The 19,501-nt window shown below is 44.6% G+C and overlaps 1 protein-coding gene across 1 annotated transcript in view; it reads left to right on the top strand.

Moving 5' to 3' along the window:
• The first annotated feature begins 529 nt into the window (after positions 1-529).
• The window catches only part of LOC117345873 (alpha-tectorin-like), a 99,122-nt gene continuing 80,150 nt past the window's right edge, over positions 530-19,501 (top strand). The window contains exon 1 of the mRNA XM_033915142.1: positions 530-622. The gene's annotated coding sequence lies outside the window, so the exon portion shown is untranslated. The remainder of the gene's footprint in view (positions 623-19,501) is intronic.

The following is a 19,501-nucleotide window of genomic DNA, read 5'->3' as shown; positions in this document are numbered from 1 at the left end:
ATTACAGAGACTAGGGGAAATGCGATGAAATTGCAGGGCAATACTTTTAAAACCAGTAGGAAGAAATATTTTTTCAATCAGAGAATAGTTAAGCTCTGGAATGCATTGCCAGAGTTTGGGGTAAAAGCAGAGGTTTGGACAAATTCCTGGAGGAAAAGTCCATAGTGTGTTATTAAGACATGGGGAAGCCTCTGCTTGCCCTGGATCGGTAGCATGTAATGTTGCTATTCCTTGGATTTTGGCCAGGTACTAGTGACCTGGATTAGCCACCGTGAGAATGAGCTACTGGACTTGATGGACCATTGGTCTGACCCAGTAAGGCTATTGTTATGTTCTTATGAAATATGGTAGGAAAAGTTATAGCTATTAGTGCTGCATACTAGCATAAGGTACATCAGCTGCACCAGGTTTGTGCCAAAAAAATCAACAAATACCTGCAATCACAAGTAGCAAATATTCCTTGTAGGGTTTACACATTAAAACCTGTGCATACAGAGCTCTTTGCTGTCATTGGATTGTCATCAGCAACTCCTCCATAAAAAATCTTGAGATGTCAGCAAGGAGCATGCCAAATATACTCATCCAGAAAGTGGGCAATTAGATCTTCTGCACTCGGTAAAAGGTAAGATGCTGTTTTCATGTTGTTCTGGAAGATGCTCAGACAGAACTTAAATTGTACTGCACAGCTATGACCTCTTGGGAAAGGGAATGGGGACTTGTAAACTGGCTTTGGGTGGCTTTTTGGCATTCAAAGATGACATTAAAAATGGTGGGCACTGGAAGATTAAGTGACTTGCTCAGGGTCAGAAGGAGCAGCAGATATTTCTAAGCTCAGCACTCCAGTGGCAATAGGATTTAGCTGTCAGATGGCAGCACATATGTTGTGTCCTGGTAAACAGTGAAAAAATGCAGGGTTCGCCTGGCAGAAAATATGAATATAGGAACATATGAACTGGGACATTTTTATCTCTTGGTAACTCCTGGGCTGTTGCCCTGGGTATGTAGTATGCATTAGTCCAGCTTGCTGGCATAATAAGAACATAAGAATAGCCATACTTGGTCCATCTAACCCAGTTTCCTGTTTCCAACAGTAGTCAATACAAGTAACAAGTACAGTGGTGCCTCGCATAACGAACGCCTCGCACAGCGAACGCTGCACACAACGAACTTCATGTCATGATTCATACAACGAACTTCGTTTCACACAACGAAGTCGCCCGAGCTTCCACGATCGCTGCCGATGTATTGCATCCTTCCGCGCAGGCACTGCAGGCAGTCGTTAGTCACTGCGCTTAACTTAAGCACGTATCGCGGCAATCGTTCTTCATTACGAATTAAATCACGCACGCACGCACGCATCCTTTTAAGATAAACTCCATATTTTTTATATATCATGGCTTCTAAAAAAAGCAGGAAGGTGATTTCTGTTGAAATGAAACGGGAAATAATTAGAAGGAGTGAATGTGGGGTAAAACAGTGTGACCTCGTCAAAGAGTTTGGCCTCAGCAAGACCACCATTTTCACCATTTTGACAAATTTATCTTTTTTTATGTCATCTTAGCATATTTTATGCTGCAGAACGAATAATTTTTTTTAACATGTATTGTTATGGGAAAACGCGTTTCACATAACAAACTTTTCGCATAACAAACTTGCTCCTGGAACGAATTAAGTTCGTTGTGTGAGGCACCACTGTACATAGCAGAAACCCAAATAGTAGCAACATTCCATGCTACTGATCCCAGGGCACGCAGTGGCTTATCCTGTGTCTGTCTCAATGGTAGACTATGGACTTTTCCTCCAGGAACTTGTCCAAACATTTTTTAAACCCAGCTACATTAACTGCTGTTACCAGATGCTCTGGCAATAAATTCCAGAGCTTAACTATTCTTTGAGTGGAAAAATATTTCCTCCTATTGGTTTTAAAAGAATTTCTATGCAATTTCATTGAGTGTCCCCTAGTCTTTGTACTTTTTGAAAGAGTGAAAAATTGATTCACTTTTATCTATTCTACAGCACTCGGTATTTTGTAGACCTCAATCGTATCCACCCTCACATGTGTTTTCCAAGCCGAAGAACCCTAATCTCTTCAGCCTTTCCTCATTCAAGAGGTATTCCATCCCCATTATCATTCTCTGAACCTTTTCTAATTCTGCTATATCTTTTTGAGATATGGTAACAAGAAGTGAATATAGTACTCAAGGTGAGGTCGCACCTTGGAGCGATATAGAGTTATTATAATAGGGCTCCTTTTACTAAGCTGTACTAGTGGTTTTAGCGCGCATGCTAGACGCTAACGCCTCCATTGAGCTGGCGTTAATTTCTCCGCGTAGCGTGGGGGGTTAGATGCGCTAATCTGCAGCACGCGCTAAAAACGCTACCGCAGCTTAGTAAGAGGAGCCCTTAGTCTTATTTACTATCCCTATCCTAATAAGTTCTAGCATCCAAACATAAGAACATAAGAAAAGCCGCTGCTGGGTCAGACCAGTGGTCCATCGTGCCCAGCAGTCCGCTCACGCGGCAGCCCCCCGGGTCAAAGACCAGTGCCCTAACTGAGACCAGCCCTACTTGCGTTCATTCTGATTCAGCAAGAACTTGTCCAACCTTGTCTTGAATCCCTGGAGGGTGTTTTCCCTTATAACAGACTCCGGAAGAGCATTCCAGTTCTCTACCACTGGCCCTTTTCGCCACCGCCGCGCATTGCGCAGACGGCTTCATCGACTTGTTGACCAGTCCTCCCAAGTCTCTTTCCTGGGGGGTCTCTCCAAGTACCGCCCCGGACATCTTGTATTCGTGTATGGGATTTTTGATACCGACATGCATTACCTTACACTTATCCATGTTGAACCTCATTTGCCATGTCGCTGCCCATTTTTCGAGCATGTTTATGTCCTGTTGCAGGTCTTCACAGTCACCCTGCGTCTTCACTACTCTGAATAACTTCGTATCGTCTGCAAATTTAATCACCTCACTCGTCGTACCCATTTCCAGATCGTTTATGAATATGTTGAAGAGCACGGGTCCATGCACCGAGCCCTGCGGCACCCCACTGGTGACGTTCTTCCAGTCCGAGTATTGTCTATTTACCCCCACTCTCTGTTTCCTATCCGTTAGCCAGTTTTTAATCCACGTAAGTATTTCACCCTCTATTCCATGGCTCTCAATTTTCCAAAGTAGTCGTTTATGCCGAACCTTGTCGAACACCTTCTGAAAATCCAGATATATAATGTCGACCGGGTCTCCCTTGTCAATCTGCCTGTTTACTCCCTTGAAGAAGTGCAGCAGGTTCGGCAAGCAAGATCGTCCTTCGCTGAAGCCATGCTGACTGGTCCTCATCAGATTGTGTCCGTCAAGGTTATCAGCGCCTCTACCATCTTTCCCGGTACCGAGGTCAGACTTACTGGTCTGTAGTTTCCCGGACCTCCCCTCAAACCTTTTTTGAAGATCGGCGTAACATTTGCCACCTTCCAATCTTACGGAATCCTTCCCGATTTGATCGACAGATTGGCTATTAGTTAAAGCAGTTCAGCTATAGTCCCTTTCAGTTCCTTAATGACCCTCGGATGGATGTAATCCGGTCCCAGGGATTTGTCGCTCTTAAGCCTATCAATCTGCCTGCATACTTCTTCTAAACTGACCGTCAGTCCTGTCAGTTTCCCGTCTTCGCCTCCAGCGTATAGCCTGTCGGGTTGTGTATATCCTCTTTTGGCTGCCACTGCACACAGAGCAGAAGATTTCAGCATAGTGTCTATGATGACCCTCAGATCTTATTTTTGGGTGCTGAGTCCTAAGATGACCCTACCATTAGGTAACTATGATTTGGATTATTCTTTCCAATTTGCATCACTTTAGACTTGGTCACATTACATTTTATCTGCCAACTGATGCCCAGTCTTTCGATTTCCTAAGGTCTTCCTGTAATTTTTAACAGTCCACATGTGTTTTGACAACTTTGAATAGTTTTGTGTCATCTACAAATTTAATTAACTCGCTTGTCATTCTGATTTCTAGATCATTTATAAATATGTCAAATAGCACTGGTCCCAGCACAGAACCCTGCAGCACTCCACTATTCACCTTCCTCCCCAGAGAAAAATGGCCATGCAACCCTATCCTCTGTCTTCTGTCCAATAACCAATTCCTATCTCACACGAGAACATTGTCTCCTATCTCAAGACTTTTTAAATTCTCCCAGGGGAGCCTCTCTTGAGGAGCTTTGTTGAAATCTTTCTGAAAATCTAAATACACTACTTCAACCAGCTCAACTTTATCTATATGTTGATTCACACCTTCAAAGAAATCAAGCAAACTGGTGAGGCAAGACTTTGCTTAGCTAAACCCATGCCAACTCTGTCCGTTAAACCATGTTTGTCTACGTGCTCCGTAATTTTATTCTTTAAAAGTTTCCACTGTTTTGCCTGGCATTGAAGTCAAATACACACAAATGGAGACAATAAACTCAAAAATTTCTCAAATTGAGTGATTAAAAAGAATGTCCTAACATTTTTGTTCGATTAGTTAGCAAGGAGTGTTCAATCTGTGAGTCTACACTGCTCATAATTTAAATTTTTCCGCAATATTGCTGTTTCCCTGAAGCAGATACGAAACGTGTCACGTCAGAACTTGGTACCTGCAAGCTACAAGATAGGTTTACTGTTTGTATCCTAAGTTTAAATGTATGAAGAATAGTTTTGCCTTAGTGGCACCTGAAGTCAACAGTTTAAACATCTATACTACCTACAAATGGTCCTTTAAAATGCGATGATGGGTGGTGAGACAGTAGTGTTGGGGTTCGCCCCTGTTACTGTCTCCATGACTCTGAGCACAAAAGCTACCAAAAGTAATAAGCAAGATTGACATTGTACATTGTGAGAATTGTTATGAGTGACATTGAAGTAATGCTTACTGGTCTGTAATTTCCTGGATTAACCCTGGATTAATTTTACATTGGCTACTGTCACACCCGTGCTCTGGCGCTGCGTTGCGAGCCCCGGGATCGTGACACAAGACTCTGGCCTGACGTGTCCCTCACTACCGAAGGACCCTTCAGGACTTCGCTTGGCTTATGAACAGCCTAATAAGGGCATGCAAGGCAAGAGGCTGAGGCAGAATATAATCAAACAAAGGTTTTATTATGTTCACTGGTTGCATTGAACAAAAGGAAAAATGCTTCAGCTCAGCAGACCTCAAAACAAGCACTCAAAACTATGAGGCAAAACACAAGCTGTTCAAACAGAGCAAAACTTTCAAAGAAATCCAGTGTCCAGGTTTTTTTGGGTGTGTCCCACCTTAACCTACAGTTCCACTGCCTCTGGACTTTGTTAGTCCTGTTCACCAGGGCAGTTTGGGATTTAGTAACTTTCACTGAGCTGCTTCAGCTCCAGCAACTGTGTCATTTCACAGGCATGAAAAATTCAGAACAGAAACAAACTTTAACAAAACTGTGCAACAAGAAACCTGGCCAGCATGTCACCTGTTTCCACAGCCTAACGTGGCTTATCACATACTGTAGTTCTGTAAAACGTATTTTCTTCTTTAGCACACAATTCATAAGGTACATTCAGCTCTGGGAACGTGCAGGCTCTCAGCACTGCTCCCTGCTGTGCCGTTTAAGTAATCAATTATGCACAGCTGTGAGGAAGAACGCTCTCGGCTCAGCTTGGCTGCTAGAAAATGGCTAAAAAATGCCAAAACATTTGTTAGCTTTACATCTAAAGCTTTCAAGCAGCAATTAACAATTCATTATCAGACGGGAGAGAAATACAACTCCCCTTCAACCTATCACTGGCATAACTGATAGCTTCACTACTGTGGACACAGGCAATACACATCCCCTTACTGCTTATCAATGTCCATGGGCACCTCCTCCGGTCCTACCAGACTCTCCTGGATTTCCATGGGTTCCCCTTGGGTTCCTTCCTCACTCCCTGGGTCTGCAGTAAGCTCCTCCGTGTCCCAACATTTGCCAGTCTCCAGACTTCTCGGGGTGTGGAGAGAAAGCAATATTACTTACCGTAACAGTTGTTATCCAGGGACAGCAGGCAGCTATTCTCACTAGTGGGTGACATCATCCAACAGAGCCCCGACGTGGACATCTCACAAGCATACTTGCTTGTAGAAACTTTAGAAGTTTCGAGTTGCCCGCACCGCACATGCGCGAGTGCCTTCCCGCCCGATGCACCGGGCGCATCGCCTCAGTTCAGATAGCTAGCAGAGAAGCCAACCTAGGGGAGGTGGGTGGGACGTGAGAATAGCTGCCTGCTGTCCCTGGATAACAACTGTTACGGTAAGTAACATTGCTTTATCCCAGGACAAGCAGGCAGGTATTCTCACTAGTGGGTGACCTCCAAGCTAATCACAATGGGATGGTGGGAAAGTTGGCAACTTAGGAGAATAAATTTTGTAATACTGTTTGGCCAAACTGTCCATCCCGTCTGGAGAAAGTATCCAGACAATAATGAGAAGTGAAGGTGTGAACCGAGGACCAAGTGGCAGCCTTACAAATCTCCTCAATCGGTGTCGATCTGAGGAAGGCTACAGAGGCTGCCATTGTTCTGACCTTATGGGCTCTGACTTTACTGTGAAGGGGTAATCCAGCCTGGGCATAGCAGAAAGAGATACAAGCCGCCATCCAGTTGGAGATGGTACGCTTAGAGATAGGGCATACCAACTTGTTCGGATCGAAGGAGACGAAAAGCTGAGGAGCAGTTCTGTGTGGCTTGGTGCGCTCCAGGTAGAAAGCCAAAGCACGTTTACAGTCCAGAGTGTGAAGAGCTGATTCTCCAGGATGAGAATGAGGCTTTGGAAAAAACACAGGAAGAACAATGGATTGATTCAGATGAAATTCCGAGACCACCTTGGGGAGGAATTTGGGATGAGTGCGAAGGACCACCTTGTCATGATGAAACACTGTAAAAGGTGGATCCGCAACCAATGCTTGAAGCTCACTAACTTGACAAGCAGATGTGAGGCCAATGAGAAACACCACTTTCCAAGTTAAATACTTCAGAGGAGCCCTGTTAAGAGGTTCAAATGGAGGCTTCATAAGGTGAGAAAGAACAACATTGAGGTCCCAAACCACTGGAGGTGGTTTGAGGGGAGGATTGACATGGAAAAGTCGTTTCATGAATCTGGAAACCACAGGATGTGCAGAAAGAGGTTTCCCTTCAATAGGCTGATGGAAAGCAGCAATTGCACTAAGATGGACTCGTATCGATGTAGACTTGAGGCCAGATTGAGACAGGTGCAAAAGATAGTCCAAAACAGAGGACAAGGAGGCATGTTGAGGCTCCTTGTGATGAGAAAAACACCAAGTAGAGAATCTAGTCCATTTCTGGGAATAGCATTGTCTAGTAGCAGGCTTCCTTGAAGCTTCCAAAACATCCCGCACAGCCTGTGAAAACTGAAGGGGAGTTACGTTGAGAGGAACCAAGCTGTCAGGTGTAGCGACTGCAGGTTGGGATGAAGCAGAGATCCCTGATGCTGCGTAAGCAGAGATGGAAACACTGGCAGAAGGAAGAGCTCCCTGCTGCTGAGTTGCAGAAGAAGGGAGTACCAAGGTTGCCTGGGCCACCGAGGAGCAATCAGAATCATGGTGGCCCGGTCGGACTTGAGCTTGACCAGAGTCTTTTGAATGAGAGGAAACGGAGGAAACGCATACAGAAAGAGATTCCCCCAGTCCAGAAGAAAAGCATGTGCCTCGAGACTATTCGCTAGGTATAGACTTAAGAGGATGAGTCAGTAGGGTGGGCAGACTTGATGGGCTATAGCCCTTTTCTGCCGTCATCTTCTATGTTTCTATGTTTCTATGAGTGTAGATCCTGGAGCAGAACCGAGGCAGTTTGAAGTTGTGGGGGGCTGCAAAGAGGTCTATCTGAGGCGTTCCCCACAGAGAGAAGATGTGATGAAGGGGCGTGGAATGGAGAGTCCATTTATGAGGCTGTAGAAGACGACTCAAGTTATCCGCCAAGGCATTGTCCACCCCCTGAATGTAGACAGCTTTGAGGAAGGTGTTGTGGCGAATTGCCCAATCCCAAACTTTCAGAGCTTCCTGACAGAGGGAGGCTGATCCTGTGCCTCCCTGCTTGTTGACATAATACATGGCAACCTGATTGTCCGTGCGAATGAGGACCACCATGTCGTGAAGCAGATGCTGAAAAGCAGTGAGAGCATTGAAAATCGCCTTGAGTTCCAGGAGATTGATGTGGCACAGATGATCCGCACTCGTCCAATAGCCCTGGGTGCAGAGACCGTCCAGATGAGTCCCCCAAGCATAGTTCGAGAAGTCGGTCGTGAGGACCTTCTGATGGGGAGGCATGTGAAACAGCAAACCTCTGGAGAGATTGGAAGAGAGCATCCACCAGCGAAGAGACTGTAGCAGAGCAGTAGTGACCTGAATGTGTCGAGTCAGAGGGTCGGAGGTCTGCGTCCATTGAGAAGCCAGGGTCCACTGAGGAATCCGCAAGTGAAGTCTGGCAAAAGGAGTCACGTGTACTGTAGAGGCCATGTGGCCCAGAAGCACCATCATGTGTCTCGCCGAGATGGACGGGCGAGAGGAGACTGAGTGACAAAGTTGAAGAAGAGCCGCCAGGCGTTGAGGAGGGAGGAACGCTCTGAGTTGAATAGTATTCAGAACAGTGCTGATGAAGGGAAGAGTCTGGGAAGGTTGCAGATGGGATTTGGTAAAGTTGATCTCGAATCCCAGACTCTGCAGGAACCAGATCGTCCTCTGGGTCGCCTGGACGACACCCTGAGACGTGGAATCCTTGATGAGCCAGTCGTTCAGGTAGCGAAACACCTGAAGACCTGAAGGTTCCTGAGTGCAGCAGCCACCACCACCAGGCACTTGGTGAAGACTCTGGGCGATGAAGCCAGGCTGAAAGGGAGTACTCTGTATTGAAGATGAAGATGTCCCACCCGAAATGCACACATCCAAACCGCTCTGACAGAGCAAGCTAGCTCTAGCAAAACTTGAGTCAGAGGGAGGACTTGTGTTTCTCGGCTTCCAGAAGTCTTTTAAGAGTCACAGAAGCACTTTATAATGCCTGGCTGCCTGCTATGTGACCATCAAGTTTTGTTCAGCTCTGAGGAATAGGGGGAGAGAATTCCAGATTAATGAGGCAGTGACTGAAAAAAATGACAGTACGAGTACCAATTATCTTTAAGGATGGAACGTTGAGGGAATGTTGTGAAGCAAATTTTAAGGTTCTGGGAGGGTCATACGGAATTAATAATCTATCCAAGAATGCAGGAGTATTGGACTGTTTAATGTTAAAAGTCAAAAGTGCAATTTTGTAGGTGATCCGCTGTAAGAAAGGCAACCAATGAGCTTTTTGTAATAAAGAGGTGACGTGATCAAATTTTCTAGAACCTGAAATAATTTTGATAGCAGTATTTTGTATGAGTTGAAGACATTTTATGTCTTTTAGACACAGCTCTTTATATAGCGAGTTGCAATAATCCATTTTAGATATCTCATCTGTAAAAAACAGTGTTTGCTGTCTACTGCCTAAATGCTAGAAATGTTTCATTGATAACAAAGATTTTATATTGTGTATACATAGGAAACATGTTGTATTTTTAACTATTTGTACTTCGCTGATTGTGCAGCTTTTTTCTGTGTAAACCGCCTAGAAATCATTTGATTTTGGTGGTACAGAAGAATAAAGTTATGTTATGTACCTTGCTAAGGAACTTGCTACACAGAAGTGTAAATTGTTCTGTCTCATATTCATGGTTTCCTGTGCCAGCAGTCCAGTAGTGCTGGTCTTTAATCACTGCCTAAAACTGCCATCCTGCAGCTCAGGAATAGGAAGCTGCTTATTTCAGCTGCTGTAAAACAGTGAAACATTTAAACCAGGGGTGTCCAACCTGCAGCCCGAGGGCCGCATGCGGCCCCGTGAAGTATTTTGTGCAGCCCCGGTCGAGGGTGATGCAGTTTTCCTCTGCTGCCCCCGGGTGTTTACCCTCTTGCAGGCTCCCTCCTCTGTCTTGCTGCAGCGTTTGCACATTTGTGCGGCCCCAGAAACTTTTTTTGGCCAATGCGGCCCAGGGAAGCCAAAAGGTTGGACACCCCTGATTTAAACTATATGATTGTACTCTTTTTCCTGCATCAAGTATGCCTAACTTTAGACTCTGGTGAAGAGGACTGTATATAATTTGCCTACTAAAGTCCAGAGCTGGCAATAGAGTTAAAGTTTGTTTTGTGGAACCTTTTCTTTTGGTTATATTTTCATGCTTACGTGAAAAACTGTGTTGGACTATGATTTTGATGCCAATGGCCAAATAAAGTTTATATTTTTCATTAAGGCCATTCTGACTAAATAGTATTCTTTAAAAGACCATTGAAAGAGCAATTCTAGGATGTTGCCTAGGGATAAAAATCCTGAAAGGCTCCCCTAGTTCCAGACTGGAGCAGCTTGTCACTACCTGATTGCCCATTACGCTCTTTGAGGGCACAGGTGTGACACTCTAAATAACAACAATATTAATGGTTAGCTGCTATTCTATTCTTATCTTAGACTGCATGTATAGTTTTATATAGCATATCCATTATAACTCTATGAAACATGTTTGACTCTGTGTAGACTTCTACTGTACGTTTCTCTCTGAACACACTGTCAAGGCCCTCATCCACGCTCTTGCCACCTCTCGACTGGACTTCTGCAATTTGTCTATCTATATGTGCCATTGAGTTATGTTTTTCCTCTAGATCTTCTTTTGGTTTATCTCTTTCTGCTTCCTGGAACAGATAGTAGGAGAACCGACGAGAGGAAACATCACCTTGAACTTGGTCCTAAATGGCATTACGGGTCCGGCAAAGGAAGTAGAAGTCACGGTCCCGCTGGGGACGAGCGATCACAACATGATCAACTTCAAACTTGATGTCAGGAAAGGGAAAGGTACCAAAACCTCAACCATGACTTTAAACTTTAAAAAGGGAAGATAACGACAGCATGAGAGCCATGGTGAAAAAACGGATCAAGAAAAAGTTGGACAAAGTCATAATGGTGGAACATGCATGGTCCCTACTGAAAAATACTATCACGGAAGCACAAAGCCTCTACATTCCGCGGATGACCAAAGTAAAGAAAACCAAAGGCAAAAGATAGCCGGCGTGGCTTACCAAAGAGGTGAAGGAAGCCATAAATGAAAAGAAGGACTCCTTTAAGAAGTGGAAACGCATGAAAACATCTGAAGCTTGGAACAAACAGAGATGATCAGAAAAAATGTCACAAGGCGGTGAGGGTTGCCAAAAAGGTCTACGAGGAGAAAATAGCGCAAGAGGCCAAAAATTTCAAGCCCTTTTTTAGATACGTAAAAGGGAAAAAACCCGCACGGGAGGCGGTGGGACCGCTGGACGACCTGGGAGGAAAAGGATGCATCAAGGATGACAAACAAATTGCAGACAGACTGAATTCCTTCTTTGCGTCTGTCTTTACAAAGGAAGACACCGCAGCAAGGGAGTCGTACAGGACAGCCTCGCCACAGTAGAAGTGGACTTGGACCAGATTTACCACCAGATCGACAAACTTAAAAGTGATAAATCTCCTGGACCGGATGGAATTAATCCGAGAGTCCTAAAAGAACTGAAATTTGAAATCTGAGAACTATTGCAAAAACTTGCCAACCTGTCAATCAAAACAGGACAGATACCGAACGACTGGAAGATAGCGAACGTCACGCCGATATTTAAAAAAGGATCGGGAGGAGTGCCAGGCAACTACAGACCTGTAAGTCTCACATCTGTCCCTGGAAGGATGGTTGAGGCGCTGATCAAAGATAGCATAGTCCGGCACCTAGACACACATGACCTGATGAGCCAGTCAACATGGCTTCAGGAAAGGGAAATCATGCTTGACGAACCTACTTCAATTTTTTGACAAATTGATAGTGGAGAACCGGTGGATATTGTATACTTAGACTTTCAGAAAGCGTTCGACAAGGTTCCACATGCAAGACTTCTCAGGAAATTACAAGGCCGTAGAATAGAGGAAGATATACTAAGATGGATGGGCAAATGGCTAGAGAACAGAAAACAGAGAGTGGACATAAATGGGAAGTTCTCAGAATGGGAAAAAGTGACTAGTGGTGTACCCCGGGCTCAGTACTTGGACCCATCTTATTTAATATTTTCATAAATGACCTGGAAGAAGGAACATCCAGTGAAATCATCAAGTTTGCAGACGACACAAAGCTATGCTGGGTAATCAGATCGCAGAAGGACAGCGAGGAACTCCAGAGTGACTTGAATCAATTGGAGAAGTGAGCAGATAAATGGCAGATGAATTTTAATGTGGAAAAATGCAAAGTGATGCATTTAGGAAGAAAAAATAAAGATCACAAGTATAGTATGTCAGGTGTAGCTCTGGGAAAGACCAAACAGGAAAAGGACCTGGGTGTACTGATAGATAGGACCCTGAAACCATTGGCACAATGTGCGGCAGCAGCGAAGAAAGCAAATAGAATGCTAGGCATGATAAAGAAGGGAATTACGAGTAGATCAGAGAAAGTTATAATACCGCTCTACAGAGCCATGGTCAGACCGCACCTGAAATACTGCATCCAGCATTGGTCTCCATACCTAAAGAAGTATAAAACTGCTAGAGAGGGTGCAGAGACGAGCAACGAAGCTAGTGAAAGGTATGGAGAACCTGGATTATGAGGAATGACTTAGGAGACTGGGGTTGTTCTCCCTTGAGAAGAGGAGACTGCGAGGGGATCTGATCGAGACTTTCAAAATACTGAAAGGATTCGACAAAATGGAGCAGGGAAAGCAGTTATTTACAATGTCCAGTGTGACACGGACAAGAGGACATAGACTGAAGCTGAGGGGGGACAGGTCCAGGACGAATATCAGGAAGTTCTGTTTCACGCAGCGAGTGGTGGACACCTGGAATGCTCTCCCAAAGGAAGTAATTGCAGAATCCACCGTTCTAGGATTTAAGGGTAAACTAGATACACATCTCCTTAAGAGTGGTATAGAGTGATACGGGTAAGGGTAAATTAGATGCACATCTCCCTTGAGAAGCATACAGTGATATGGGGACTAAAACTATGCCAGGGTATACCTGGCGGGGCCTTCGCGTGTGCAGATCACCGGACTTGATGGATCCAGGGTCTGATCTGGAGATGGCAATTCTTATGTTCTGAAGTTACAGGAAATTAAATCTTTGGACAAAAGATACTCCATTTCAAAACTGTAGAATCAAACAAACCTGCTAAAAGGTTTTGTACCTTCAATTTGAAACTCACTTCCTTTATACTTAAAAGCAGAACAAAGTCTGGATAAATTTAAGAGTAGTTTAAAATTTAAGAGTAGTTTAAAATGCTTTCTTTTTAAAGATGCCTACGACTGATTTATCCCTTGACTTTTTAATTTATTTTTTTCTAAAATTAAAATATTTCCCCATCTTACCCTTTTGGTTTTATCCTTATGTTTTTATTTTTTTAAGAATTGTAATTTTTCCCTTCTATCCTTTTGTTATTACCCTTCCCCCCCCCTCCCCCCCTCCCAAGTTAGTCTGTCCTGTACGGTATAATGTTTATTTTAGATTTTATTGTACAATGCTTTGAAATTTTATGCTAAGCGTTTAATAAAATTTTAATAAACTATACTATTTTGCTCTTCTTTTGCTGAAGAGGAGAGGTAGAGGGACACCGGTACCACAAAAAAAAAAAAGTAACCAAGGACTGTAGAGGACTTCAGATCGTGTAGAATGGATGTTTATGTATCAAGCAATGGATTGGTGTTGCATTGGACACGCTTTAATTAGCCTTCAGCTGACTTCCCACGGAGCATTTTTTGTTCCTGCTTTCTAACCCCAGGACTACGTCCAAACAGCTATCTGTTCAGATAAGTGATTTTTATGACACTACTTATGAAAAATTATTTAAAATTTAAACAAAGTTTATAAAACGAGATGTGTGACTCTGAATACTAATGGAGTTTGAAGGAGTTTTTTGACCAAGGATGTGTCTGCCAGTTTCAAACTCTGTCTGAGATTGGCTTGTCTATTTGGGAAGCTTTTTTAGAGCCCCTGTTAGACACTGAGGTCTTTTCTCCTTTTTTTGCTATAGATTCTGAGATGTAGCCCTGGTCTTTGAGGGGTGTTTTTGTGAGTTTGCAGTTGAAACAGGCCATTCAGAAAGGGTTCCCTGATTGGTGAAATTTTAGAAAATCTGTATAGTTTGCCGGGCCTATGTTTCCAGACAGATTTCCAAGGACATCAGGCCACCAAGTTGTATAAATTATTATCTGAATATTCAAATAAGAAGCCAAAAACTAGCCTAAAAAGACATTTGGAGCATTGAGATAACGCAGGAGATTTCTGCTATTCATTGGCCACGGATTTGGACTTGGAGGATGAGATGTACAGCATCAGTATCTAGTTTCAAGTTTATTAGGTTTTTATATACCGCCTATCAAGGTTATCTAAGCGGTTTAACAATCAGGTACTCAAGCATTTATCTATGAGACAAACCTGGTTCTTTTTGTTACATATAGTTTTTTGGACTCCAGTTCATTTGCAGAAGTTAGATAGTTCAAAGTCTAATAGATTCTGGCATTGTCTCTTGAAATAGGGACACTGGATCATTTGTTGTTCTATTGTCCTTTGATACTCAACTTTTGGAAATCAATATGGGGAAAAATCAATTTGATACTGGAATCTTCCATTCCGTTGTCCTACGAGGTTGTAATCTGTGGGACATTGTTGTCAACTAAACCTCCATTAGAAAGGTATAAAAGCAAACTCTGAGAACCACATGATGTGTTGAGCAGAGCAGGACGTGCCTGACTCGTGCTCCGGAGCCCTGGGCCCTTTTTCACCCGTAATCTGCTTCATATTTACTGCTTCAAAACGCTTATGGTAGGGACGGTGTATGGACAAGTTGTCCAACATTTTAGCCCAACAACGATGAATGGAAGAGCCACCAGGTCTGAGAAGGAAAAGACTGTACGCTCCTCGAAATGCGGATTCGGGCCCTGCGCTTTAACTTACCGCCGAACATATTAAAACTCTTTCTGCTTCGGTGGTTCGAGCGCTCGATGCTTGTTTTAACCAACTCTCGGGGCAGCTTACTACACTGGAGAATCTGCTCGCAGACACCACGAGGCGCACCGGAGACCTGGAAACCTGGTCTCCACGGTTGAAGATGCCCATGCTTCTTCCTCAGCAGACCTGATCGCGCTTGGGGGGCAGGTGAAACACCAGGCAGAGAAATTGGATGATCTCGAGAATTTCTCCTGGAGAGGCAATTTACGGTTGGTGGGTCTCCCGGAAACGGTGTCTGACTTGGGAGTCCTCTCTCGTGTTGAATCCTGGTTGCGGAAGGAATTTTCATTACCCGAGGATATGGGACCGTTAACTTTAGAGCGAGCACACCGCCTCGGCAAACAGTGGGAGGATCGCATGCGGGCCCAAGTGGTTATATTAAAGATTCGCCACTATACCCATAAGGCTGAATTGATGTGACAGTATAAGCAGTGGAGGAATACTTTAACCTTTGAAGGGGAACCCGTTCGGCTCTTCCAGGATTATTCTCCCTCCCTCCAGGAGCGTAGATGGCTCTTCTCTCCTTTGTGCTCCGCACTAGCTGCCCGCAAACATCGCTTCATGCTGCTGTACCCGGCATTGTTAAAGATTTGGACGGCTGCCAGATGGAAGACCTATGACTCGGTGGAATCATCTCAAGCCTACGTGGATTCTATATCTGCTGAAACGAGCTCTGCAGCTGCATCATTGACCTGAACTGTTGAGTTGCTGGGGCTTCTTGAAGTCTATGTGTTAATCTGCTGAGGGGCTTATTTTCCCCCTTCATGCTGAGGCTCGGCTTTTGTAAACTGAGCATTTCTGTTTTTGTGTGCAGTTTGTATTGGGCATTTTCTTTGGGTGTGATTGTTTGACTGGTGAATGGTTTCTTTGGGGGGAGTGAGATGATGTGTGGTGTATTGGGTGTTGGCTGTGTGGTTGTGTTGGCTGAGAGGTTGTGGTTGTATTGCGTGTTGGCTGTGTGGTGTTTTGGGCGAGTGCTTCTTTCTCCATTTCTTCCTTGGTACATGACTCAGGGGTCTCTATTATGTCTGGATTCTCTCTGCATTACCTTGTCCTGGGGCCCGAGATGAGTCCGACACTGTCGCTTACCCGCTTCTTTTCAGAGGAACACCTTTCCTTTTATCTACATTCTTCTCTTTCTACTGTATGTGAGTAGTATGTTTGAGTGGGGTGCTTCCTTTAGGGCGGGGAACCCGTTTTGGATTACCCACCATTGACTTTTTCTTTGAGATTAACATGGCTTGCCGTTGAAGGGTCTTTTGTTTCTGTGTTTTGCTTATGGGGGTGGGGGGTCTCAGTCCATCCGGCTGTGTGGGAGGTGCTGTTTGTTCTTCATTTTTCTTAAGGCTTGCTGGTATCCTTCCATTTCTTTTGTATGTTCCTTTCGTTGGTTGGGGGGCCTGGGGCTCTGTTTACATTGTTGTGTCTCCCTCGTTCTGTGCTGCCTTTGTGGAGCGGGGCGAGTTTTTGTGTGGAGCGTTGGGTGGGTGGTCCTCCTTCGGTTCTTGTTTTTGGATTTTTGAGAGATTGAACAGTTTATATTTTATTTATTGGGTTCTGAGCTTGACCTGTTTCTACTGCCTCGGGGGGTGGCTGGGCTCCTGGGGATCCCATTCTGTCTTTTTCTGTACTACTTTTCTTCGCTTCTCTCTGACTTTCTCACCTGAACACTCCGTTTAGACTCACCTCTTGGAATGTGGGGGGGGGGGGGGGGCATCACCTCACTGGTCAAAAGGTCTAAAATACTGGCGGCTTTGCAGCGGTACCATTCGGATATTGCCTGTTTACAAGAGACTCATTTAATGGACGTAGAACACCTTAAATTGCATCGTTCTTGGGTGGGGGGAGGTTTATTTTGCTTCATCTTCAGGCCGTCATGGTAGTATAGCTGTGTTAGTCCATAGGTCTTCACCGCTTGGAGTCCAGATGCTCGATAAAGCCGTCGATGGTCGTTATCTTCTTTTACGTTTGACTTTGGGTGACCAGAGTTATCTTCTTTTGGTGGTATATGGTCCCAATTCGTCTGGATCTATTTTTCTGCAGAGGTTAACTCAGCTCTGTTCTCATTACTCGGGAGACACGCTTCTTCTTTTGGGAGATTTCAATTTGGTCTTTGACCCCGCCTTGGATAAATCGGGTACCTCTTCTACTTCCCTGGGGGCCAGAGGTCGTCTTCTTTCTGATTTCTGCAATACCCTTTCTGTGGTGGATCCTTGGCGTCTTCTCCATCCTGAGGTTCGTGATTATACTCACCTTTCTCGGGCTCTTAACACTTGGTCTTGGATTGATCATATCTTTATGTCTCTGGCGTTGTTTCCTTCTGTCACCTCGGCCCATTGAATATTTCAGACCATACTCCTTTATGGGTAGATGTTTATTTGGACGTCGCCTATCTTCGCTCACCTTCTTGGCGCTTTCCATTTTATCTTACACAAGATGTAGAGTTTAAAACCTTTTTGCAGACTCAGTGGGATGATTATTATACCAATAATGCCACATATGTGGACAATTCTGTTTTGTTTTGGGAGGCTGCTAAAACAGTGATTCGGGGTCAGATTATTTCTTTTTTGAGTATCTCTAGAGGGATTATCACCTTAGAGAGAGCCCTACGTATTGCTAAGTGGTCTTTCCACTCGGCTCCCTCGGAGGAAACTCGGGAACATTATTTGTCTACTCAGGGGACGCTCAACTCTCCTCTTCACTTTTCAGAAATGGGTGGCCTATTATAAACATCGTTTTCACCGATTTGGTAACAAGCTGGGGCAACTTATGGCACGCTTAGTAACCACTCATTCCAGCAGGAAACCGATTCTGTCTCTTCGAACCCCGGGTGGGGGCTGGGTGACGCATATATCGGATGTTTCTGGGGTCCTCTTTGATTTCTTTCAGCAGTTGTATGACGCTCCTAAGATGCTTCTATAGACTTGATGGTAGATTATCTTCAGTCCTTGGGACTCCCCCGTCTCCCCGACACTGTCGTGTCTTCTTAATAGTCCTTTCCGAGCAGTGGAATTAGAATCTGCTATTAAGGCTCTTCGCTCTGGTAAGGCTCTGGGTCCCGATGGCTTTTCTGGAGAATTTTACCGCATTCTTTTTCCTCATGTTTGTGACCCTCTGTTGGCTTCTTTCAACACAGCTATTACCCGGGGCTCCTTTCCTTGCTACGCTGAGGCGCTTATTACTTTATTGTTGAAACCCGGTAAAGAGGCTGACGTCCCTAGTTCTTAACGGCCTATTTCTTTGACTAACGTGGATCTAAAACTTCTTTCTTGTATTCTAGCTGACCATCTTGCTCCGCACCTTCCCACGCTTATCCATGAGAACCAAGTGGGATTCGTTCGTGGTCGTCAATCAGTCTGTAATGTTCGTAAGGTCCTCTTTTCCCTAGCTCACTGTCATCAATTTTACGATATTCCAGCTGTGTTTGTCAGTTTGGATGCTTCCAAAGCCTTTGATAGTGTCCACTGGTCTTTTTTGTTTTGTACCCTTGAACATGTCGGGCTGGGTGGCTTCTATCTGAATGCAGTACGTTCTTTCTATTCTAACCTGAGGGCCTCTTTATTAGTTAACGGGATGCGAACGGATTCCTTTCCTATTCTTTGGGGTACTAGACAGGGATGTCCTCTCTCGCCCTTGCTCTTTCTTTTATCTTTGAAACCTTTACTCTGTACTCTTCATGGGTTTGCGGAGGTGCGGGGACTTACTGTCACTGGGATTGAATTGAAGACTTTGGCCTTCGCTGACAACCTGTTTTTGATTCTTACTAGGCCGGAGGACTCTTTCAGCGGCATTCGATCTTATTTCTGAATTTGGCTTCTACTCTGGCCTTTCTCTTAACTTAGATAAGTCGATTGCTCTACCTTCTCATCTTGAGGTCCATACGGCATGGAGGGGGGCCATTCCTTTGCGATGGGCGGACTCCTCATTGAAATATTTAGGGATACTTATTCCGCTTGACTTATCTCACCTGTATTCTCTGAACGTGGAGTTGCTGTTTCAGGCCCTTCAGAATAAACTTCAGCTCTGGAGAGGTCTACCACTTTCACTTCTAGGCCGCGTACATTTATATAACATGCTTATTATCCCGTGTTGGCTGTATATATTTCAAGTACTTCCCCTATACTTGACTTCCCGAGATGAGACGCCTGGAGCGCATGGTTCAGCGGTTTCTTTGGGTGGGTAAGAAGGCCCGATTACCGTATCAGTTGGCGGCGGCCCCGTGGTATAAGGGTGGCCTGGGTTTGCTGAACATTTGCTATTTGACTGTTAGTTGCGGCATGCGCCATATTAATGACTTTTTCCGTGGCTCCTCTGCTTTCACTAACACCACTTTAGAACTTTCCTGTTTCCGGACTCAACACTTTAGTGCATACCTTCATTCTGTTCCCTCTCCTTCTCCTGAGTCTCTCGCTAGTAAGGTACTGTATCGCTCTTTGCGAAAGGCC

This window comes from Geotrypetes seraphini, chromosome 11, assembly GCF_902459505.1.
Source record: "Geotrypetes seraphini chromosome 11, aGeoSer1.1, whole genome shotgun sequence".
In the NCBI taxonomy this organism is placed as follows: domain Eukaryota; kingdom Metazoa; phylum Chordata; class Amphibia; order Gymnophiona; family Dermophiidae; genus Geotrypetes; species Geotrypetes seraphini.
This window is presented reverse-complemented; position numbering and strand designations above follow the sequence as displayed.